Source organism: Sus scrofa, chromosome 9, assembly GCF_054392235.1.
Source record: "Sus scrofa isolate SSC_HxYL_T2T_F1_AM1 chromosome 9, Sscrofa_HxYL_maternal_Yorkshire_Landrace_v2.0, whole genome shotgun sequence".
In the NCBI taxonomy this organism is placed as follows: domain Eukaryota; kingdom Metazoa; phylum Chordata; class Mammalia; order Artiodactyla; family Suidae; genus Sus; species Sus scrofa.
The window spans coordinates 104,617,117-104,643,114 of record NC_139391.1 but is presented as its reverse complement, the minus strand read 5'-3'; the positions used below and the strand labels follow the sequence as shown (position 1 = coordinate 104,643,114).

The 25,998-nt window shown below is 34.6% G+C and overlaps 1 protein-coding gene across 6 annotated transcripts in view; it reads left to right on the top strand.

The window, feature by feature from the left end:
- CD36 (CD36 molecule) overlaps nucleotides 1-25,998 on the top strand; it is a 156,027-nt gene that overhangs the window by 35,605 nt on the left and 94,424 nt on the right. For 3 of the 6 annotated variants that reach the window (XM_084974689.1, XM_021102278.2, XM_021102274.2), the window contains exon 1: nucleotides 25,860-25,906. The exons of the other annotated variants lie outside the window; for them this stretch is intronic. The gene's annotated coding sequence lies outside the window, so the exon portion shown is untranslated. Of the gene's footprint in view, nucleotides 1-25,859; nucleotides 25,907-25,998 lie in introns of those variants that run through there. 6 annotated transcript variants of the gene reach the window in all.

Below are 25,998 nucleotides of genomic sequence, written 5' to 3'. Positions count from 1 at the left end.
AAGGATCCCCACTCTCATAATTTCTATTTAGCATAGTATTGGAAGTCATAGCCACAGCAATCAGAGAAGATAAAGAAAAGGCACCCAAACTGGAAAAGAAGAAATCAAAATGTCACCATTTGCAGGTGATGTGATACTGTTCATAGAAAACTCTGAAGACTTCCCTGGGCCAAAAAAACAAAAAAGTATTAGAACTAATAAATGAAGTCAGTAAAGTTGCAGAATATAAAATTAAAATACAGAAATCAGTTACATTTCTACTAAAAATAAATTTTTGGAAAGATAAAGAAAAAAAATCCTATTTATGATCACATCAAAAAGAATAAAATACCTAAGAGTAAATTTAACCAAGCAGGTAAAAAGCCTATACTTTGCAAGCTATAAGACACTGATAAAGGAAATTGAAGATGATTGAGGGAAATTGAACAAGTAAATGGAAAGATAGCCATGTTCATGGATTGGAAGAATTAATATCATTAAAATCCATACTACCACAAACAGATTTAATATAATTCCTATCAAAATACCCATAATACTTTTCACAAAACTAGAACAAATAATCCTAAAATCTGTGTGGTAACACAAAAGACCTTGAAAAGCCAAAACAATCCTGAGGGGGGAAAAAAGAACAAAGCTGGAGGTATCATATTCCTTGACTTCAGACTACATGACAAAGTTACAATATTCAAAACAGTATGGTGCTAGCACAAAAACAGACATATAGGCATATAGATCAATGGAACTGAATAGAAAACTCCCAAATAAACCCAAATATTTATGGTCAATCTACAACAAAGGATATAAGAATATTCGATTTGGAAAAGACAGTGTCTTCAATAACTGGGGTTGGGAAAACTGGACAGCTACATATGAAAAAATGAAGTTAGAATATTTTTCCAAAACAAATACAAAAATCAACTCAAGATGGTTAAAAGACCTAAATATAAGACTAGAAACCATAAACTTCCTGGAAGAAGACATAGGCAGTATGCTCTTTGAAAAAGTTCTCAGTTACATACACTTCTTTAGATTAGTCTCCTTAGGCAAAGGAAACAAACCAAAATATAAGTGAGATCTAAATAAATTTAAAAGCTTTGCACAGAAAAGGAAACCATGAAACAAATGAAAAGGTAGCCTACTGAATGGGATAAAATATTTGCAAATATGTCTAACAAGGGGTTAATATACAAAATACATTAACACACATAATTAACTACCAATAAAACCAAATAATTAAAAAATTACATTGTAAACCAACTATAATGGAAAAAAAAATCATTAAAAAAAAAATAGAGGGCCTGAATAGGCATTTTGCCAAAGACATACAGATGGCAAATAGGCACATGAAAAGATATTCAATTTCACTAATCAGGGAAATGCAAATCAAAACCAAAATGAAATATCGCCTTGTGCCTGTCAGAATGACTATTGTCAAAAAAACAAGAAATAACAAGTGTTGGCAAGGATACAGAGAAAAAGGAACCCTAGTACATGGTTGGTGGTAGTATAAATCGGTATGACCACTCTCAAAATCAGTATGGAGGTTCATCAAAGTGTAGTACACAAGAAAATCTTTCCCATAATTATCACCCTTAAAAATAATCTGTTCTTTCCACATTTTTTCCAGTTAATTATCATCTCTTCTTCAATGATCATTAGCTTTCATAGAAGTCAGCAAGAAGAGTTGGCTTCAAGCAGCTTTTATCTTATCCTTTAAAAATAAGTATTAGCAACAAAGAAATGCAAGGGCCTCAGTATCCATTTTGAAGACATATGGGAGGAGATACAGAAAGAATAAATACAAATTTTTATTTTGGCAAAATCATATGCCATAAAATTTAGAATAACTTATAGGCAAGGAAAGGAGAGAATGTCTTATTTTCTGGCCTGTGGGAAGGCTCATCAGACAAGAATCCAGCTTCTCAGGTCTGAAAGGACAGTTCAGAGTTATAAGAGTATCTTTTATATCACCATGCCTGGTGCCAGAGGGCAAATATCAGAAAATAAGCCAAGATATTATAGTGTGTCTGAGTCTAAATAGTAAGGTTAATTTTCTTTTCTTTTCTTTCTTTCTTTCTTTCTTTCTTTCTTTTTCTTTCTTTCTTTCTTTCTTTCTTTCTTTCTTTCTTTCTTTCTTTCTTTCTTTTTCTTTTCTTTTCTTTTCTTTTCTTTTCTTTTCTTTTCTTTTCTTTTCTTTTCTTCCTTCCTTCCTTTTCTTCCTTCCTTCCTTCCTTCCTTCCTTTCTTCCTGTCTTTCTTTCTGTCTTTCTTTCTGTCTTTCTTTCTGTCTTTCTTTCTGTCTTTCTTTCTGTCTTTCTTTCTGTCTTTCTTTGTCTTTTTCCTCTTCTAGGGACGCTCCCACAGCATATGGAGGTTCCCAGGCTAGGGGTTGAATCGGAGCTATAGCTGCCAGCCTACGCCAGAGCCACAGCAACGCGGGATCCGAGCCGTGTCTGCAACCTACACCACAGCCGGATCCTTAACCCACTGATTAAGGCCGGGGATCAAACCTACAACCTCATGGTTCCTAGTCAGATTCGTTAACCACTGCACCACAATGGGAACTCCCAAGGTTAATTTTCTTAAGAAAATTAAGAAAATCTTAATTATCTTAAGAAAATAATTTGAAATTGAGGAACTAGGTCCCAACCAGGTTAAAATATGGACAGTATGTTGTGCTTGGGAGCTGTGGTATAGGTCACAGACAAGGCTTGGATTTGGCATTGCTGTGGCTGTGGTATAGGCCAGAGGCTACAGCTCCGATTCAACCCCTAGCCTGTAAACACCCATATGTCACAGGTGCGGCCCTAAAAAGACAAGAAAAAAAAAAAGAATAAGAATGCTGTAGATATACTCAGTCCTCTTGACATAATTCAAGTTGAAATAATATAAACCATTAGATGCCAACGAAGCTATGAGTTCCTAGATGGGACATATCAAACATAAGGGAGGTGTGATTGGTAAGCTTTGGTCTATGCTTGCTGTCTCATGTGTGAGTCTAACACTGACCCTCCACCATCAAATGCCATGGAAAACACTCTTTTGAGCTTTGAATGGTATTAAGTGGATTATATCAAGTTTTCTAAATGAAGTGGCCTAGGTAAGCACCTTCATGTCTGGCACAGATAGATAATCAATATTCTTATATTAGGCACAAGAATGTATTAGAGGATATCCATAGCAGCTGCCTAAGGCCCAACTAGTAGCAAATAAGTAACTTATGTTTTAACAATTGGAATTTGGAACACTTAAAACATTATTTATTAGGCTTTAATACACATAATGACCACCAATGAATATTTGCTGCATGAAGAGACTTGAATTTAATAATGTCACAAAAAAGAATGTTATGTTGCTTGCTAGCTTGGTATTCTCTATAAATAATGTTTTAACATGAAAGGAATCTTCAGTTTCCTGGCTTTAATCCTATTTACGCTGTTAGACACAACTCATGTTACTTCCTAAAATTAGCCTTCCTGGGATCCTGAAAACAGGAATATTCCTATCCTTGGCATGCCCTATGCACATATCTGTTCCAGCACTTGCCATGCTTTCATCTATTAATGCTGCCCTATCTCTGTGCTTGTCTTCCTTATCAGACTATGAACTTCTTTAGGCCAAGAATAGATGTATTACATCTTCCATGCCTGGAATATAAAATGTCCTAAATAAGTTCTAGAATAATGTACCCATTTCTTTTTCATTTCACATATTGCAGTATTGTTCTCCATTCTCTTTTGTCTTTTCCTCTATTTCCTAAGCACCTTTTGCCCTTTGGTCTCATACCGAATATGTTTCATCATATCCTAAATAGCCTAGTCAGAGGTTCCCGTAATAATCTCTTCTGTAAGCATGTTGGCCAAGGTGCCAGGGTGGCAGGAGGCATTGCCAGCATGTTGCATAAGGGCCTGGATCATGTAATCAGACACTGTGACACAGGACAAAGTGAGCAGGCGGAGCCAAAGAAATGACATAGTAAAAGGGGAGAAGAGAAAACATGGAGTTGCTACCATAATGTAGTATAAGCCAAGGAGACTGTCAGGTTCTTCTGTATCATGCTGTCGGAGAGTTTAAAATGACAAGTTCCAAATTGTAATTGTTAAAACATAAGTTACTTCCTGGAAAACAAAGCCTCTAGGAGCTCAATTAAATAACTTAGTCATAATTACATAAATTGCACAATGGAGTTGTAGAATATTTGACATTTAAAGGGACATAGCAGAAGTAGCAGTAAAATGCACTCAAAGCAATTTAAATCCACCTTCTGGATTTTAAATTCTTTGTTTAATAAACCCTATCTCAGCTGTTTCTTTTGTATTATGCTGTTTTTTAACCTTTTATATGTAACTATATAGACCTCTTTTTGGCTTCAGGAGTAGTATTTTTTTCCCGGATTCTGAAAACAAACAAATCTCCTCTTCACTAGTTCGGTGTCTCAGTGTTCAAAATTCTCACCCTAATCGATATTTTGTAGGAAGTTATTTTGATATTATGGATCAATCCTCATTCTAACTCCTTACATTAGAAAGAAAGAGCAATAACAGGAAAACATAATCTTTCAAATTTTCCAAAAAAAAAATACATTCAAAAACAGTTGTACAAGCACCATAAATTTAGCAATAATAACAAATGTTATAAAAGATTTAACCTGAATGTAATGAAATGAATGAGACCGTCCCTCTGTTGGGATTATGATGAGCTTTTACTTGAAAATTGTAATTACCAATAGAAAGAGATTTAAATAAAACCCAGAATTTTATTGTAAGAAGAGTTGTTAGACCACTTGGTCAATGATCAAGGACAATAAATAGATGTTTCCTTTGTGGCACAGACCTTGTACCTGCCTAGTAAAGCTGGGACATGCAAAGCTGTGGTGGAAGCCCGGTTTGCTCACTGTATTTTACTCTGAAATTTGTTACAGATTTTACTCCAAAGGATTACAGAAGACTTAGGGAAAGTTTTATTATTTTTAATTTTTTTAATCTTTTTAGGGCCACACCCATGGCACATAGAAGTTCCCAGGCTTGGGTCAAATCAGAGCCGTAACTGCTAGCCTACCTACAGCCACAGCAATGCCAGATCCCAGCCACATCTGTCATCTATGCTGCAGCTTGTGGCAACAGCAGATCCTTAACCCACTTAATGAGTCCAGAGAATGAACCCATATCCTCATGAATACTAGTTGGGTTCTTAACCCACTGAGATGCAGCGGGATCCACTGGGAAAAAAAGTTTTAGAATGTACTTTTCTGCAATCTCTGAAATATGGTTTGTTTTAAAAAAAAAAAATTGAAATGAAGGAGTTTCTGTTGTGGCTCAGCAGGTTAAGGACCCAGCATTGTCTCTGTGAGGATGCAGGTTCTATGCCTTGGCTTGCTCAGTGGGGTAAGGATTTGGCTTTGCTTCAAGCTGCAGTGTAGGTCGCAGATGTGGTTTAGATCTGGCATTGCTGTGGTTGTGGTGAAGCCCTCAGCAGAAGCTCCAATTTAACCCCTAGCCTGGAAACTTCCATATGCTGTAGATGTAGACTTAAAAAAAAGAAAAAAAATTAAAAGGAAAGGGGTTTCACTTTATAGTGCATTTCCCCCATTTTAGGTACCATAATTTTCTGCTTACCCTCAAATGAATATCTTTTAGTATTTTTGTATATTTGACCAAAAAAAAAATGGGTAACAAGTACAGCAGGGGTTAAAAAATTATTGCAGTGATTCTTGGGGATAACACATCTCCGCCTGTTCCTATAAAAGAGATTTAAGAGGATATTTTTTCAAGCCATTTTGTTCAACTGAAAAGAAACATTCTTTCTGTAATAGAGATATATAAGAGATGTCTAGATGCCACATAATTTAGGATCTGAGCTCATTCTGTTTATTTACAGCTTGATTTCTCTAAGGAGGAAATGTATTCCTTTGTTGATTACAGAATCTCTCAGGTAGAAGACAATTGTTCTTAAGTCATTCTGCCTGCTCTTTCAGTCAAAGTTCTTAGATTTAAAACTGATTTTTTTTTCCCCAAGACTGTATAGATCTTGAAGGAGGTAGATGATTTCAGGGAAGATGCAAGATAGAAAAAAGGGTTCACAGGCTATGAAGGCAATGATTTGACAAGCTTTTTTTGTAAGTCTTTAGGGAATCTTCAACTGCATGATCAACTTCCCCAAACTGAGTGAATGCTAATTTTACACTGAATTAATACTCTTAAGTTTGTTGTTAAAAAGCATATAAAGAAAAAAATTATTTATGGGATAATGTTGGTTCTATTTCTTATTCTAATATAAGTAAATAAACTATATTTTTATAAGTCAGCTAAGTGTATTTTATCTCTTAAACTCTTACATAAAATAAGAATACAAGTGTAATTCTGGCAGATAGCATAAAGTGACATCTCCTTGGAAAAATGTTAAACCATAGCTTTCATGTTATCTCTTTCTTATTGCTTAAGATTAGCACTTACTGGAGTTCCCATCATGGCTTAACTGACATGAATCCGACTAGGAATCACAAGGTTGTGGGTTAGATCCCTGGTCTTGCTCAGCTGGTTAAGGATCTGGCGCTGCAGTGAGCTGTGGTATTTGGCTTTCCTCGTCTGCCATATGTATGGCCTCATGAGTGTACACAATTTGCATTCACCATTAATAAATCATTTTATGTATACATGTCAGCCAGGCTGGTTTTTACAGTCACAAGTCATCAGAAGAGTTTTTTTTCCTCTAAAATCAGCCTTACTCTAGAAAGTACAAACCTAAGAAGACACTAAGAATGGCTTGACCTGGAAGAGAAGTCTTTGAGATCCAAAGGGAAAGATAATTCCACTTGATTTTAAAGCTAAACTTTAAAATTTCTCGAAGGTGCAATAGAAAATTCTTATACATGCTGGAGACTGTTCATGATTCTGATAGTACAGAGGATCAGAATTCAATCAAACTTTTGATTGATACTTGATTATTCCCTTAAAATATAGATGACTCTATGCATTCAAAAAAAAAATATTGAGGAGTTGCCGTTCTGGCTCCGTGGAAACAAATCTGTCATCCAAAAGGATGTTGGTTTGATCCCTGTTCCCACTGTGAGCTGTAGTGTAGTTCACAGCACAACTTAGATCTGGTGTGGCTATGGCTCTGGTGTGGCTATGGCTCTGGTGTGGCTATGGCTCTGGTGTAGACCAGCAGCTGTAGCTCTGATTCAGCCCCTAGCCTGGGAACTTCCAGATGCCATAACTGCGGGCCTGAAAATGATGATGATGATGATATTGAGCACCCACTATGTTCTAGACAGTGATGGCTGTAAAGCCAGAGAGGCTTCTAATTGAGTGATTAATGATAAATTATTACACAAAGCAGCATTTATTATTTTTTCAAGTTAGTATCACTGACAGTAAATTCTCTGGGAATACATAAGGAAAAAAAAATCTCTTTGGATAGAGGAGCCCATAAAGTTTCTGTGCTTCCTGACAGTATTTTGTCCAGCTTCATGGGAAGAAATGTTAATTCTTCCCCAAGGAGAACCAGCTAGTGTTTATATAGAATTCCTTTTGGCTTTATTATCATCAAAATCAACTTATTCTTTATTCGTTTTGTAACATGGGAAGCAGCAACAAACAAATGAAGCCATCAGTAATATTTTATGAACACATTTTATTTATGCCTTTTAAAAAATTTTAAACTCATAATGCAAAATTATTAGAATTTTCTATAATATGATTGTAAATGTGAAATTTTTCCTTAAAAATGAAATTCCTACATATCATGAGAAATATAGAAAAACTTCAATCTTACTGAGCAGCTAAATCAAGTGAATGTTTATCTAGGACCTAGGTTCTTGGAAAAAAAAAATTTGCTTTAGTAATATATTGATCTTTCTCTTACATTACAGTTGTATGAACATATTAAAATTTTTTTCAAGCCACCAAAATAGTTAACCTAACTGCCCCTTCCTGAGGGAAACTGATAGAAAATCATATGCTGTCATGCTGTTTGTCAGTAATTATTCAAAGGACTGTAAAAGAAAGTTTGTGAAATCATAGCATGATCAATGGAAAGTTCTTAAGAGCTTCTCAGAACTCAGTGGAGTATGAGAAGATTTGCTAAGGTCATTGAGTGAGCGCAGCTAGTTTGCTCATAGGGCCAGTACTGACATGGCTCAAAAATGTAAAATTGATGTCTTTTCTGCAGAGTATGACCAGCCCTCCCTTCAATGGTTCTTGCTACCATGGCAGCATATTAATCTCTCAATTGCCTATTCTGGTATCTAGGAAGACATTTCTCATACAGCTCACTGAAATAATTAGTCTGTAAATTTCCATAGAAAGCTTTCACTGTGACAGGCACTGTGCTAAACAAGGGTAAATTCACTAATGCTGGCAAGAAATGGAGCCAAATGTACAAGGGAATTTATACTATGATGTGGCAAGCACTTGAGTGGCATTAAGGCAATGGAATAGAATTACCATTTGAGATATCAACGAGAAAAATAGAGTTGAAATTTTTACACTGGTGATTTGTATTGTCTCTTTGATCCTACACATTTCTTAACCCTATAGCTAGCCTACTATAGTGTACTAAATCCAATCAGTTTCTTCTGGCTTGGGAATTGACATGCCTGCAAAAAAAACATATAATTCATAACTGTTTTGTCCTGGTAATTTCAGACCTTGATCTTTGTGATTTTAATATAATTTCTGATTTAGCTTCCAACTCCCAATATTTACATACCCATTTATTTTGCACATTTCTTCCATTTTTCCCTTGCTATTCATCAAGGCCTTTTGGATAGAAAATCTAAAAGCTATTTGCTGTCCAAATGGCAAAATGTTGATAAACACTAAAGCTGGAGAATGATCCTTCGAGGTCATTATACCATTATTTCCACTTTTGAAAAATTCAAGAGGAAGTCAAAAGATGAATAAAACCATAGTAAAAGTGATTTTCAGATATTGTGCATGTGAACAAGATGAGTACGAAATTGGCATCTACATTATAGGAATAGAGAAGTTTAGACAAATGCTCCCTTGCCAAACTGGGCTACCTCTGTCCATCAAAAAAGCACAAGTATTTTTCTACTTTAAGAATTTGGTGCACAATTAAGTCTTTATATGAAAGACTATTAGTCTTCTATAGCTTCTAAATTTCCTTGATGGTGTGCCATCATGAAATTCTTAATCAACTGGCCTTGAAATTTGAACTAAATTCACCCAGTCCTATGTTGTGGTTATTGTTAACTTACATTTCAAGTTCCACAGTCTTGTGTTTCTTTTTTAACATGTCACTAACATTAGGGACCAGATGTTTCCTTTAGATCAGAGTAGGACTTCTTAGTCACTTCCCTTGTTTCTCTTATACATCTTCCATGTGGTAGTTGTTTGAGGGACACTGAAGTGTAAGTCCTTGAGCTGGAAGCTTGGAATAATGTCTCAGGGACAAAGAAGGAAGCTCTAAGTGAAAAATGTAGTGCAAAGGGGAAAAAAAAGGAAACAAGCACAATGTATGGATATACCAGATGAGGCTCTGAAAAAAGTAGACAGTAATCTCATACCTTGTTTAACTGTGATCTTAACATAGAAGGAACAAAAAAATCTTATGTGGAAGCATTCCAATTTGAATTCTTAGTTTAATAATCAGATAAACTTTAAATAATTTTAAGGATATGAAAAAGAATGTCCATGGCTCAAAATTTTTAGTGTATCATTAAATTTTCTATTATATATCATATAGTAGGAAAAGCAAAAATACTGACAATGTTATTCACTTTGCTTTTGATGTCACTTTTGTTCTCTATGATCTAATAGGATAGATGCACCATCGAAAGGCATTCAGGATTGTCCTGGCTACTATAAAAAACAAGTTTCTTTGCTCCTATAATTCATCATCTTTCTGCTGTATTTTGCAATTGATAAAATTAAAGTTTTGATAGGTTAAGTGGGAGAATTAGCACTCCCATCATAAGCACTACCAGATCTTCTGATTTAGAACTTTAATTTTTCAAGTGCTCTCATTACATGAAAACCACTTTGGTTTCCTTTGACAATAAAAGAAAAATAGTATTTAAAAATATATACTCTGGATTTTCTTTCCCCAGCTTTACAAAATCTTCTACAGAAGACATAAATGAATCTCAACCAGGTTGTCATTTAATTTTCAAATGTGTCTAATTGTTCAGTCCTGTGTCTTATCTAAATCTCATTGCAAATGAGTACATAATGTTTTTGCCTAAAGTATGACTAGGTCACTTTGCAGTATAGTAGAAATTGACAGAACACTGTAAATCAACTATAATGGAAAAAATAAAAATCATAAATAAAAAAAGAAAACTATATTATTTCTCAAGAACCCATTTTAGAACCAGGATATTTTCAAAAGAAAAAACAAGACAGTATTTTTTTAAAAAGCAGAATCTCTATTTTAAGGATGAAAGCCAACTTCTTTGAAGTCTCATTAAAATTATGCCGAGGAATTTTTCACCAGGATAAAAACGGTCATTAAATTTTGTTTTTCATACATGCCAATTCAAAATCCAGAGAACACTAATTTGATTTATTTTGCACTAAGTAACTTTATAAACATATACACAGCATATAAGTAAATTCCTAAAATACATTTAAATACTCAAATATCTCTTTATTTATTCATTCTTATTATAGTTGATTTACCATGCTGTGTCAGTTTCTGCTACACAGCATAGTGACCCAGTCATGCATATATATACATTCTTTTTCTCATACTATCTTCATCATGTTCTATCGCAAGACATTAGATATAGTTCCCTGTGCTCTACAGTAGGATCTTATTTTTGTTTTACTTATTTTTTTAGCTGTGCCCACAGCATGTGGAAATTCCCAGGCCAGGGATTGAATCTGCCCTACAGCATTGACCCTAGCCACAGCAATGACAATGCCAGATCCTTAACCCACTGAGCCACCAGGGAACTTTCAAATATCTCTTTTGAAATGTATTTTAATAAGTGAGAAATGAATTCAGAAGACATATATAGACTTTATTTTTAAACCCCAGAGTATACACAAGCTAGTCATTTGAAGCATCTGAGTGTTGAGGAAGTTTGATTTTTTCCAAGGTTTAAGACTTCACTGAAAATATACCACTCAAAAAATTAGGAAACTGTATTTGCTGATGGCGTGAGTCTAAGAAAAGGCCATAGATAAAGCTGAGATCAATATTCCAGGCAGAGCCACCTATGAACACCACATCCAGGGATGAAGCTTGAGGTTAAAATCAGAGACGTATTCAGAGCTGGGTGAGAGAGTCAGAAATGTCATAAACACAGATTGGAAATGAACAAGCAGGTCTGAGTGTCACAGGCTGTCTGAGCTGAGCGGCAGAGTTCACATGCCAGTGATACAGACTAATTTCTCATATATTCTGAATGGAAATCTGTGCTCATAATTAGATACAGTGATTTAGGAAAATTCTCCTTCATTCTGCTGGGCTTTTAAAAAAAAAGCAGGAATAATAATCTATATTCTCAATGAAAGCCTTTGACTCCCTAATTGTTCCTCCACTCCGCCACACATATCAGACTGTTGAAACTAGAAGTAAAAGGAAAGAAATTACATTATTGCACATTCAACAATTTCTTGGCATCTGCTTGCTGGCAGGTTTGTGGCACTTCTGTCTTCCATCACTGAAAAATGCATTGAGGGTTCCTACTGAGTGTATTGCTATTGCCTGTGGCAGCTGTTGAAGTATTGGGGAAAACATTAAAGAAAAAAATATCCTCAAGTTGAATAGTCACAATGTTCTCAGAACAAAAATCACCCAACGATAGGTTGCAGGGATGCAGGGTTAAAAACCATACTAGTGACTCACATCAAATGCACAGTTGAATGACTCATCATAGAAAGGCATCCATTAAAACACTTGTGGAATAAATAAAGTTTCCACAAGTTCATGGCTAGCATGGATCCATAACAGTTTTCAGAACTTTGTCATTTGCTCAAATAATGACCTAGTTTGTTTTCTGTGCTTTTGCCCTTTATATTTTACTTCTTTGGACTAACAGATATGTAGTAGTAAATCTACAACCATTCCTTAAAATTTTCCATTTCTATCTCTGCATTTTTTTTTTTTTTGTCTCTTTTAGGGCCACATTAGAGGCATATGGAAGTTCTCAGAATAGGGGTCGAATTTGAGCTGTTGCTGCCGGCCTACGCCAGAGCCACAGCAACGCGTGATCCAAGCTGTGTCTGTAACCTACACCACAGCTCAGGACAATGCCTTAACCCACTGAGTGAGGCCAAGGATAGAACTTGCAACCTCATGGTTTCTAGTCAGATTCGTTTCCACTGCACCACGTCAGGAACTCCCTGTCTCTGCACTTTTAAGAAGAATTTGATATGGCCTGCATTCAGGCAAAATGATCACTGCTTCATTATGCCATTTTAACCACATCATCAACTGTAGTCAGAAATTTCTTTGTAGTACTATGTGTGAATTAGTCAATCTACTTATTTCCACTTAAAAAGGAAAAATTTAAGACACAACAAACCATATCACTTACAGTAAAAAGCAAAATAAAAACTTCAACAAAGATAAAAATTCTGACGTAAAGTAAATAACTGAGAGCTATTACTGGTGTCATCTGCCCTGAAATGTAACTTATCTACAAATGAGAAGGGAAGAGTTTTAAAAATCACTGAACTTAGTCCACATTTTTCAGTAACCTATTACTGGCATGTTGAAATTCAATAATTAATTCAAATAAATATGAATAGCAAACATACAGGATTTTTTATCATCTAATAAAAGAAACTATTGTGATATGTAATTATTAAACAGTTATTTGAATTTCACCTCATACAAAAATATAAAAAACATCCTCTTATATATTATTATTAAGTCTTTAGGCTTTATTGCAAAATTGTTTTTCACGCTTGTACCCTCATATTTATGACTGATTTCTGGTTACATGTTGAGTCACCAGTAGGACCAGAGATTATGATCTGAACTCAGTAATAAAGTACATGAAACTGGCATGGCTGTCCCTTATCTCCCTCTAAGAGTAAGTTGTTATAAACTATTTACTAAAATAAAAATACCTCTCATATGTATCTAGATGATACTCAGAAAATGGTGTAGCATAGAATATTCAATTTGCATGCTTAGAATTCTAAGGAGCAAAATACAGAAATCTGGTAATTTATGCCAGTAAGCGATTAAGGAAATAGAAGATCATTGACGGTAATGGATTACAAAAGCTTAAGATAAAAACAATAGTATTAGGGCAAAAAGTAGTACAGGCATCTTGAATATCATTCTAATGTTCATTATTACAATCCTGAGATACTTATATATTTCAAGGAGAATAAGAGCAGTTAAAAATAGCAAAGCAAATGGAAAGTATAAGCCAAGATAATGCAGAGATTAAATTAAACCACCCTCTTTCATAGATCTTCAAAGTCTTCACAGTCCCTGCTGAATGGATACTTTGGCCAAACATTCACCTCCTTCCGTGATCAGCAAACATACATTTATTTTACCTTTTTCCCCATTTAAAAATTATTTCCTACTTCCTGAGTTGGCAGAACGTTAGGCAATTTGATTGCCCATCTGTTCTTACCCCACACTTTTAAGGGCCTCAGTTTTTAACATTGTTTGTTCTACCTAGAAGCCCTTCTACCCCCTTTTACACTTGTTCTAATCCTACTCATTTTAAAAGCTTAACATAATATCATGCTATCTCTGCATTTCCTCATCTCTCTCTGATGTCTCAAAGCAAATTATTTATGCATATCTTGAAGTTTTATAACTAGCTACCTATCTGTTATTGTAAAACAGTTTTCCCAACCACTGATTTAAAATATTCACAGATTAACAACAATAAAGATGGTAATTGTGTCCATTTCAATTTCAGTTTTAAAATCAATTTAAAGTATAATTGCTTAAAAGTGAAAAATCAGTTTAAGATCTTTAATAAGCCCAGCAAACTAATATAAATTCAATTTATCAAAATTGAACACTGCCAGTTAGAGAAAAGGCTTTAAACTCTATTCAGTTTTAAACTGTCATTATTCTTATTTTTAAAAGTATTTGTATAAATCACTAAGTAAAGATACTGTGAAGCCTAAGCATATTGAAAACCACAGGTGAAAGCAAAAGTAAAAACATTGCATATCTGCAAATTTGCACCAACATCTTCTTTATCAGATTTGAAAATTGCATTAGTTGAGTCACATGCCAATAAAGCAGAAAGAGTTCTGTCTAGCAACTCCAGATCAATAACCAAAGATGAAATATAGTGTCATATATATTAAATTTAATCTTTTATTTGTTAGATACAAAAACATTTCACATCTGAACGGTGTTGTTGATGGAGAAAGTGGTTTCATAAATCAACCTCTAACCTTCTTTCTTATCCTATAATTAAGAAATTAAACACTAGAAATATAAAAATTAATCCAAAATATTTCAAAAGTATGAAGGACAAAAGTTCAAATATCAATTAAAGAAAGTTTCTGCCATATCTAATGACAGAAAAATTACTTAAATTTCAGCTTACCCTTTACTATATATTTGCTACTCAAACACAATACATTTAAATTGTAATTTATGTGTTAAGAAAATAAGCTTTTTATTACTTGATTACCTGAATGTAAAATTTCCTTGTTAATAGGAAAAATTCAAAGTTCTTTTACTATTATGGCTATATTAAAAGTATACAAACCTTAATAATTTCATAATATAATTAAATTTCTGACTCTACCTCATATTATTAAAAATGAATAATATGGATTTCCTGTTATGGTTCAGTGGTTAACAAACCCGACTAGTATCCATGAGGACATGGGTTGGATCCCTGGCCTTACTCAATATGTTAAGGATCCAGAGTTGCCGTGAGTTGTGGTGTAGGTCGCAGAAATGGCTTGAATCCCCTCTTGCCGGCGGCTATAGCTCTGATTTGACTCATAGCCTGGGAGTCCCCATGTGCTACAGGTGCAACCCTAAAAAACCAAAAAGGCAAAAAATAGAGAAAAGAAAGAAAAAATGAATAATACTTTTAACATGAGAAGATGTAGGTATAACCAAAAAAATAGGCCACAGGTTTGAAAGGTTTGGAAGTGTTAATGTTGATGAATAAAAATTAAAAATGGAATATAATAATATTTTACCTTCACTCAGAAATTTGATATTTAAGAAAAATAATAGGTAAATACATTAATTAAAAGGAGGTGGGAAAGAGCAAGATTTGTTAGAGAAGAAACTGACTATAAAGCCAGACATGCATGGTTTGAATTTTTTTGGAGATTCTTATATATTTATTACTTTGATAAATACAGTTTTTTTAATTAAGGTACAGTTGAGTTACAGTGTTGTGTCAATTTCTGATGTACAACATAGTGACATATATATACACACACACACACACACATTATTTTTCTCATCCTATCTTCCATCATGTTCTATCCCAAAAGATTGGATATAGTTCCCTGTGTTGTTCAGTAGGACTTCATCTCTTATTCTTTCTAAATGTAATATTTTGCATCCACCAACACCAAATTCCACATCTATCCCACTTCCTCCCCCTCCTTCTTGGCAATCAAGTCTGTTCTCTATGACTGTAAGTTTGTTTCTGTTTTTCAGATAGGTTCATTTGTGCCATATTTTAGATTTCACATATAAATAATATCATATGGCATTTGTCTTTTCCTTTTAGAGTTACTTCACTAAGTATGAGAATCTCTAGTTGCATCCATATTGCTAAAAATGGCATTATTTTGTTCTTTTTATGGCTTAGTAGTATTCCATTGTATATATGTATCATATCTTAATCTATTCATCTGTAAATGGACATTTAGGTTGTTTACATGTCTTGGTTATCATGAATAGTGCTACAGCGAACATAGGGGTGCATATATCTTTTTGAATTACAGTTTTCTCCAGACGTATGCACAGGAATGGGATTGCTAGATCACATGATAGTTCTATATTTAGTTTTCTGAGCAATTTGCATACTGTTTTCCATAATTGGTTGTACCAATTTACATTCCCACCAACAGTGAAGAAGGGTTCACTTTTCTCCACACCCTGTCAAGCATTTGTTGTTTCGAGACTTGTTAATGATGGCCGTTCTGACCAGTGTGAGGTGGTACCTCTTTGTAGTTTTAATTTGCATTTATCTAATAATTAATGGTGTTGAACATCTTTTTATGTACGTATTGCCTATCTTTATGTCTTCTCTGAGAATTTTTAACACTGGCACTTATTAGCTATAAGTCCTTAGAAAAGATATCCCACCAAAATCTTTGAGCACAAGTTAATTATAAAATAATAGATATGTCAATGCCGCTAATATACCTAGCTATGTAATAGTCTCTATGCAAAGTTTTGTCCCATTTTATACTTGTTCTACTTTGAATGTAGCTACATCCTGCACATGGCATATATGTGGCTTAAACCTGTGTTGAAGTGTTTAGAAAGAAGACATAAATCCTAGAAGTTAGTATTTCTTCCCAGCTTTCCTCTGTGTAATTGTGATTTATCCAAATCCAACTGCACTTTTCTCCACTGTCCTTTGACATCATCTACTACCTTCCTAGATGAGATGGAAGACAAAGAGACTAAGACTAACCCTTTAGTCTTTCTATTTCACCTATCTTTTCTAATATGTTATACCAACTTTTTTAAAGAGAAAAAACATATCTTTTTAAAATTCAATCTAATAATTAATAATCATTATCTAATTAAGGGAGGGAATTATATATTATCACAGATATTTTTCACAAGCTCAGAAAATCCAATTTTCTCATGCCTAAACCCCAAATTCACCAGCACCATTCTAGTTTCTTCTATTACATTTGGCTAGATAGATCTATGGGTTGGCCAAGAGATAGTGGAGGTCTCAGTTCTCTCTGTGCTTCCATGTTATTTCCCACAAACAGGCCTGAGAATGCTGTTCTAAAATGAGGAAATGAGTTGGAATTACATTGAAATATTGACTATTACATAATAAAATATACCTATAATGGCACTGGAATTTGGGGATCAAAAGTTCATTAAGAACCTGTGAGATTTCCCTCTGTACTGCCAGAGAATCTGCTTCCTGGCAATGCAGAGACACTGCAGATTCTGTGAGTGTTGTGAGTGATAGCTAGGATATGAGGGGAGCAAGCCTCTAGGAGCTCAGGACAACCCCTAGCCAACAGCAAGCAAAAGTAGGAAACTCAGTCCTACAACCATAAAGAACTCATTTTATACAAAAACCCACGAGTGTTGCAGATGACTTCAATACTCAAATGAAAATGAAGCCCAGCAGAAACTGTGAGACCCAGAAAAGATAATTCATCCACTCTGTGCCTGATCTGTTGGCATACAGAACTGTGAGATAATAAATGGTATTGCTTTAAACCACTAAGATTGGGGTAATCTGTTATGAAGCAATAAAAAACTAATACAGTAGTTTTTGTTTTGTTCTTTTTTTGTTTGTTTTTTGCATTAATGCCCATTATATCCTATATCAACACAAGTAACCTGAATGCTATTTCTTGGACTATAGATTTTCATTCCCCACATAAAATCTTTCATGGAACTAAGGTTCAGAGTTAAATCTTAAACATTTCATCATAGGTTAATGCCATAAATAAATATATATAAATGGTTTAATCAACAAATATTTATGGTATGCTTTCTATAAGTCAGGTGCTCTTCTAAGAAATGTGGAATAAGGCACCGAATAAAACAGCAAAATTCCCTGGCCTCTAAGACTTTACATCTTCGCATGCTGTATATGAAATATTTAAAAAATACCAAACAGGAATTTCTGTTATGACTCAGAAGGTTAAGAACCTGGCTAGTATCCAAGAGGATGTGTGTTTGACCCCTGGACTTGCTCGGTGGATTAAGGATCAGGCATTGCCACAAGCTGTGGCACAGGTTGCAGATGCGGCCCAGATCTGATGTTGCTGTGGCTGTGGCATAGGCCATCAGTTGCAGCTCTGATTTGACCCCTAGCCTGGGAACTTCCATATGCTACAGGTGTGACCTTAAAAATGTATATTTATGTATGATATATTATATATTATATATTATATGATATATATATTATATATATGTAATAAAATCAGGTAGTATTAACAAATGCAATAAAGTAGAATTAGAAGACAGAGTATGATGAAAGATCGTTGTTTTAAGTATGTTGGCCCCTAGAGAGAACATATGAGCAGAGAAGCTGAATGAAGAGGAGGAATAGAAGTAGCACACAAATATCTGGGAGAAGAGAGATTTAGGTAAAAGAAACAGCCAGTGGAAGGTCCAGAGGTAGGATGTAATTTGGTATGTTCCAAGAAGGCCAGTTTTTATTTATTTATTTATTTATTTAGTCTCTTTAGGGCCACACCTGCAGCATATGGTGGTTCCCAAGCTAGGGGACTAATCAGAGCTACAGTTGCCTGCCTGCATCATAGCCACAGCAAGGGGAAGGCCAGTATGTTTTGAGCAGAATGCATGAAGTATAACAGCAAAAGCTGAAAATGGAGAAGAAGTCAATGGCCGACCAATGAGATCTTTTAGATTCTGAATATTTGAAGATAACTTCTACTTCTGAACATTTTGTTAGAACTCTTTGAAAACACTGTCCATTGTAATGCCTATCTCTTTTAAAGATGTAGTAATCAAGTTATCTTAAAGTTTGGTGTATGAAGAAATTTGATGCTTTTAGAAGGGCTGCTCAGTTTTCTTTTACGGTAAAAGCTTTGAAAATAAGGACAGTTGCTTTGTGGTTCTGGCTGTGAGGAGACACCAAGCTTGGGCTTGAGTTAACAAATATTCCTCAGCTAAAGTTTTAGGATAAGTCAATCTCTTCTCTTTTTTCCCTTTGTTTCACATCTTCTCTGATTTTCTGTTGTTTACTGTTGTTTGAAATACCTTTTAGAAATAGGTATAATTTTTTTAAAAAATCAATAAAACCACCACACTTGCCAGAGATCTTTCTTTCTATAACTATGATTCAGATGAAATCCATTTATTAAACAATTGGTTATTATCTAGATATTGCAGATTAAATTAAATGAATAAGCCCCAAATTCCATCATGAGATGAAATATGTATGCTCAGGGTGATTTAAAACAAGATTTAAATTTATAGAGAAGTAAAACCTCAAATATAATACTATGACAGGTCAATTCAGGATGAGTATTTGCTGAATAATGGGAATTGAAGAAGAAATCTCAGGTAGGAGATGCTTTCATTGAATCTTGAAGACTACTGCTAAATATGGTAATACTTATACACTGAACAATACTAAAGGTGCCACTCACATTATATATATGATTATATATATGATAATATAAAATATTATCTATATAATGACAGTTTTCTTGCAGAGCACAGCAACATATTTTGAAGATGTGGTTTCTTTCATTTGCACAAAGTAATCACATAGTCTAAATAGTAGCATTACCAGTAATTTTTAAACATGAAAGTACCCATTAATTCCATTCAATTTGTCTGGAATAAAGAATGAATATATTATGTTTTTAAAGCTTTTAGTGTTCACACCATGTTAAGGATCGTTCAATCTGAAGAGTAACATTTAAGTAGATAATTGAAAATTTTAGATAGAGGAAATATTAGAAGCAGTGGAAAATATAAGGTCAGAATGCAGAGATCATTTCATTGAAGAATAGACTTTATGTAGGAATACAAATAATTGTTGAGAACTTTCGATACTGGTCTAAAGAGTTTAAAGTCCATTATCTAGGCAAAGGGTACTATTAATATTTTATTTTAAATAAATGATAAAATCAAATTTATGTTTAGAAGGATTACTCTGAAAGCAGTGGGAAGGATAAATGAGAGGGGAGTAATTCTGCATCCTGGAAAATCAATTAGGAGACCATGGAAATAGTTAAAGGTAGGTGGTGACTGAAAAATGACTTAGGTAGAAGCAGTGAAAATGAAACACAGGAGATAAATGGAAAATATATAATGGAATTCCCTTGTGGAGCAGCATGTTAAGGATCCAGCATTAACACTGAAGCAGCTCAGGTTGCTGCTGTGGTGACAGTTTGATCACTGTGCCAGGAACGGTGCAGCAAAAAATAAATAAATAAATAAATAATAAATTAATACAGACATTTTACTAGTGTATAGAGAGTTCTCAAAAATTGCTAACTAGATTTCATATTATGATAGAATTTAAGTGTAAAAAATAGACTTGAAGATTAACTGTGCAGAGGTGGTAAATTGAGCTCATACAGTAGAATACACTGCTAAGGAAGAGAGGATATAGGAAGAAAAGAGAATGGATAGGACTAGAACATGGTAGATACCTATTTTTAGAATTCAGACAGAGCAAGGGAAACCCAGAGATGGACAAGGAAAGGACAATCGAGAATGTGGATATCTGATCTTTAATGAAAAAAATGCAGAAACAGAGGAATCATATTTGAAGCATGATCTAAGGGCTGAGAGTCTTGATTCCAGTGCTTTGTTAGAAATTTTTGATTGGCCTCAGGATTGTCCCACTTAAACTTCCCCCTGGCTCTCCTGAAGAAAACAGAGCTATAATGCACCAGACCCTGCTTTCTGCAATTGCTCACCGAGAAAGTGCATAAGAATTGTCTGATTATTAGCTGATTATCATATGATAATATCAAAGCAGAATTTTAAAAACAGAAAGTACTACAGCATGTAAGTAATAATTAAAACAAACCAAACTGTGTCTGATTTAAAAACCTGTGGGACATCTGCTTGGCTGCTACCATAATTGGCTACCAGCCTGTTGTTTTCTTGGGCTAAAAGGACTTTATGTCCTCTGGATATTATTTGCTCTTGGTCCAGAGGGACTCAAGTTTCCATTAGATTACAAACCCTGTACACATAGCCAGATGTGTGCAAGACTCTTACACAATTTGTCTAAGTCACTTTAACTTTTTTTTCCTTTTAGTATTGGGTTCATCTAGTTTCCTTTTGACCCTCACCTTGATGGTGAAAATCAACCATCTCCCTGGACTTCAGGTCTCTAAGCTATCACTTGGTGTGTTGTGACTCCCCCTGACACAGCCTTGTGCAAGCTTTGTATGATGACCGAAACAAACAAAAAAAATTTTGACTTTGCAATGTGTTTACTCCTGTTCACATGGTGCTCAACTCTACTCACTCACTTATTAATTTATCAAAGCTGTCTTTCAAGAAATGTTGTTTCAGTACCAGCTGAAATATCTAATCACTGAGCTAGATGCATTCTCATATGTTGTTTGAAGGATAAGTGTTCATGGTAGTATGTAATGTCTAGAATAGCTTCAATGTAAATATTTCCTCAATTATTCCTCTTTCCTTGTCCTTATATAGCACCACCTCCAAAAGCTGTTGATTTTATTTTCCAAGTATTTCTTAAATCCATGTTTTTTTTCTCCATTTTTTTCATCCATTTTAGGATGGTACCGTACCATTAAAGTTAGTTACAGTTGCCTAGCTCACTTCCCCATGTTCATCCTTACTTCTCTTCAATCCATTAACCATGAAGCTATCAGAGAGCTTGTTATTAAATTTGAGATCCAATCATGTATCTCTCGATTAAAAGTTTTAAAAGGCTTCCCATCATCCTTAGGAAAATTTCTACAAATCCCTCTGACATCTGGCTCTTCCCCAATCCTCTACCTCATCTCATATTACTCTTGCCTATACTCTGTCATCCATCTGCATTGGTCTAATGCTTTTGATTACTTGAATTCACCATGCTCCTCCTGTCCATGGCAGGCTCCTTACGGTAGTTGGACCCATACTTTTGAATGCTTTCCTAATTCTTTGCCACTTAAAAGCTACTCATGTTTCAATCTCTCTCTCTCTCTGTAGGATTATATATATAGTATATACCATATTTTTATTTGAACTAAATGATATGAAGCCAAAGTTAGTGCTTTGAAGTATCTTATTATTCAGTGAAGGAGATAAGCATTACTTAAGAAGGGTTGATGTAGTATCATAAACAGATAAATGAGGATAAATTTTGAAGGAATGTTACACTGTGATAAGCTAGAGGTTAAAGAGGCTTCCCTAATACATAAGCAAATGCATACAATATATATATGGTATGCAAACACATGTATTATATATACATATAACTGTATGTACATATTAGGGAAATCTCACTTACTTTTCAGCTTATTTTATGATAAAACTTTCATTCATTATTTATCCCATTTTATGAAAATACATTATGATTTGTTAAATAGGGCTTGTCTCCCATAGCTAAACAATAAGCTATTGGAGAGTGCAAGCTTTGGCTTTTTAGTCACCATTTTTTCCCAAGGGATTAGCAAAATACCATTCACATAATCGGAATCTCAATATGTTGTGCTGTTGGCTGAACAAATGATTAAATGGTCACCCATCCACCTTAAAGGAGGAGAATGCAGCTTTGGAGCTATAACATTTCATTGCAAATTATTTATAAGGCTTTTACAACTAATGAAGATGTAAACTGGAAGGGAAGAAAAATAAGGATACAAAATTTATCAATAATTTTTTATTTCAAAGATGTAAGAGTACTACTCCATCAGATCATTTCTAATAGTATAGACTTCCATCATTCCTTGTTACTTTTGAATAAAAAACACATAGGCGGAACGGCCCTCTGAAGTCAGCTTTTAGAGGAAATGGTGGTAAAAAGTTTACCTCAAACAGATATTTGGAATAAAGGTATCTCACAGATTACAGGAGATTAGAGAAGAGTAAATTAAGAGGAGAAAACTAATAATAAACCTTTGTCACAGCTTTCCTAGAGGAAAATGCTCCTTATGAAGCATACGTGAATGAAATTATTTATTCTATGCTAATATGGAAAGCAAATAGACAAACAGAAAAAGAAGGGTGGGAGGGAAAAGAAGCCTGGAAAGAAGGATGTGCTAATAGAATCAGTTACAAATCAGCCCTAAATGTCCTTCACATCCTGAATATACACTTAAACACACTGATAATAATCCAAGGGTGTTTTCCTAATGTGTTTTTCATAAAAACAAGTTAGCAAGGTTAACGTGTTAAAGTATCTTGGTGAATATTCTCATTGTTTTCAAGTGTGTACAGAGGTTTATGCCAAAGTTTCCTCACAAGGTCACAAACTATTCCTTCCCTGTTATGTTACAGAGCCAGGGATTCAAGGATAGCTTACTGTTAACACTTAGACAATGGACAGGAATATAAACAAAGGGGTGATTTTTTTATTTAAAATTTGATTTTTCTGAAATGAATTTTTAAAAAGTATATTATTCACTGAGGACTAAACACATTCAGCTTGACATAGTACTTAAGAATGAAGTCAGTGTTGTTAATTATACCTGACAAAGTACCCTTGATGGTGTTGGTGGGATGCAGAAGTGATATGCCCTGAGGGCATCAGGGAAACAGGATTTGGGAGGGGCTGCGAAGGACAAAGAATTAGAGTAGGACTGTCCCTGTATCCATGATGCTATGCATATGGACAGTTAATTGCTGTTCTGAGAAAAGATTTTCACATAGAAATGGGACATTTCACAATAATGCCTTGTGAAGAACATTCTATCAACAGCTGGCAACAGTTGCTGCTAGCAGCAGGATTGTTGGTTCAATTTGAGTGCCTTAAAGTTTGTGGCACTCATTGTGCAACAAAAACTGGGTGAGGTTTTGATTTTTCCCAGTTTACTACTTTAGGTTCATAAACACTTGAAAGACAGACAATGTTGGGTGAACATTTTTAATTAAGTTCCTGGGATGAAATGTCTAATTTTGAAGATAGTTGTTGAAGAAAATATCTGAGGATCCTTTGGTGGAAGGGGGTCAGAGGTTTTGTCCCGGTTAGTTACCCCAGAGCCCAGTTGTTTTTTAGCTTACCCACCACTATTCTTCCCCCTCTCTCACCATCCACTTTTCACAACTCTGTGTCCAGCAAGGAATGAAAAGTTTAATGATAATGAATATTTAACTCATAGAAAGGGCATTCCAGATTTATTCTTATTTATAGGACATAATCCATATTCAAAGATATGGGTGCATAGCGTGTGGGCATTCTATGACCCTCATTGTGATTCATAGAAAATATGTATGATCCTGAGTTCACTGAATTTGTAGTTTGTCTTCTTACTTCTTTGATAAAACACTTTAACAACTTCCTAGTTCAAGTAATAGAAAAACTTTGCATACACAGAGAATTTTTTTCCTATAATGAAAAGTGTCATATTCTATGAAAGTTGAGGATGTGGCTTTCCTTCCCATGCAAAAATTTCTCTGGAATTTACCACTTGACCTCACTAGCTGACTCCTTACCACTTGGATGTCACTCCCCTATGCCAGTTTTCCAACCTCTGACTGCCAAACATGATATTTATGGCTAAGTGGCAATCAGAACCGGTCCTCCAGGCTCTGGTAGGTCAAACTCTGCTCATGCAAAACAACAAGGAAAAGTTGAAAAAAGTAAATGAAAGAAATGAGAAATATCTCTGGCTAGAGCTGTGCCTTACACATCTTCTATCTTTTTCTTGTTTTAGGGACATAATGCTTCTGGGGATTTCCTGGTAACATAGCAATTCTCCGTAGGGACCATTTATGTACTGTCCCTAACTGAAAAAAATTTAAAGAAGCCTTGTAATCACTCACAGGATGGCTAATCTGACACAGATAAAGTATGGATTAAATTCATTTTTAACTATACTTTAGGATAGGAAAGCATGCTATCAGTCAAAATTTTGTGAGTTAGACTATATTACAAACCACTTATTCACCATGAGTCCATTGTCAATATTTATCCTTTTGAATTTCAGTTTTCTTTTTTGTAAACTTTGGGCCTAAAAATACTAACTTGATTTGAAAAGATATTTTGGGACTGGGAAAAGAACGAGACTATACAATACCTACTTAGCAAAGTGCCAACTCATAGATAGTACCCCTTACATGGGACCTTTATCAAGATACAAAAATGCTAGTTTTGGTAATTTTAAAAAAGAGTCATCCTCCTTCCTGGGATGATAATTATCCTGGGAAATAATTAAAACCTCAAAAATCTCAGAAAAGCAGCATGATTTCCTAGTTCCTTTGTTCACTTCTTAAAAATATAGTATTACAGATCCTATAATGTGATTTATTGTTAGAAATCTTGACTCTAGTTTCAGAGTAATAACTTTAATCATAGAGTCTGCTCAGACTGAGGGTAGAGCCTCATTCATATGCGCTTACCAACAGCACTAAGCAAAATTCAATTTAAATCAACTACATTATAAAACTATACCAAAAGATTAACTTCAACCCAAGCACCCTGGCAATGCACGACACTTTCTGCCTCATTAATTGTGGCAAACAAAAATGACCAAACAACTACTTAAACCAAATAGTAGAAAAAAATAAGTACTAAATAGGTATTCATATTTCAAGAACTCACTTGCAAATTATCCAAAAAAGTTTTTGAGTAAATATTTAACATTCACTATTATGTGTCTTTCATAATCAGGCAAGGAAAACTGAACCTATTTCTATATAATCAAAACAAATGCTAATCACAAAGGGAAGCAAATTGATTGCTTATGATTGATTATCTGAATTCCCATGTTTCATAAGCAAAACAGCTGTCTGTTAAGGGGCATAACAGGTTTTTAACAGGAAAAGGATTAAGGGTTTTATTTTCCTCAACTGAGGCATAAAATGAGCAAGATTTTTCAAGTTAACTTTCATTTCATCTGGCTCAGGTGTCAGGGATCTATATTTATCTCGGTTTTCGGCATGCCTCCCGTATGAAGCGCTGGAAGTCAAGGCATGTCAATGGCTTTCAGATGTCAGGATAACCTTAAAGACTGATGAGTGGTCAAGACCCCATGCCTCATTTCTGAGTTCTCAGCTGCTGTGCCTTGGAGATCATGTGTTTATTTTCTCAGTCTCTTCCTGCAACAGTCCCAGTTTTACGATCCTACATCTGGGCAAGCAAGCTCCTCTTGAAGTTGGTGAGCACAATTATTTTTTGTATAGGAGTGTGGCTATAAATGTCTTTGCAGTTAATGGATGATCATCTAGTAAAGGTTAATCATTATTATTT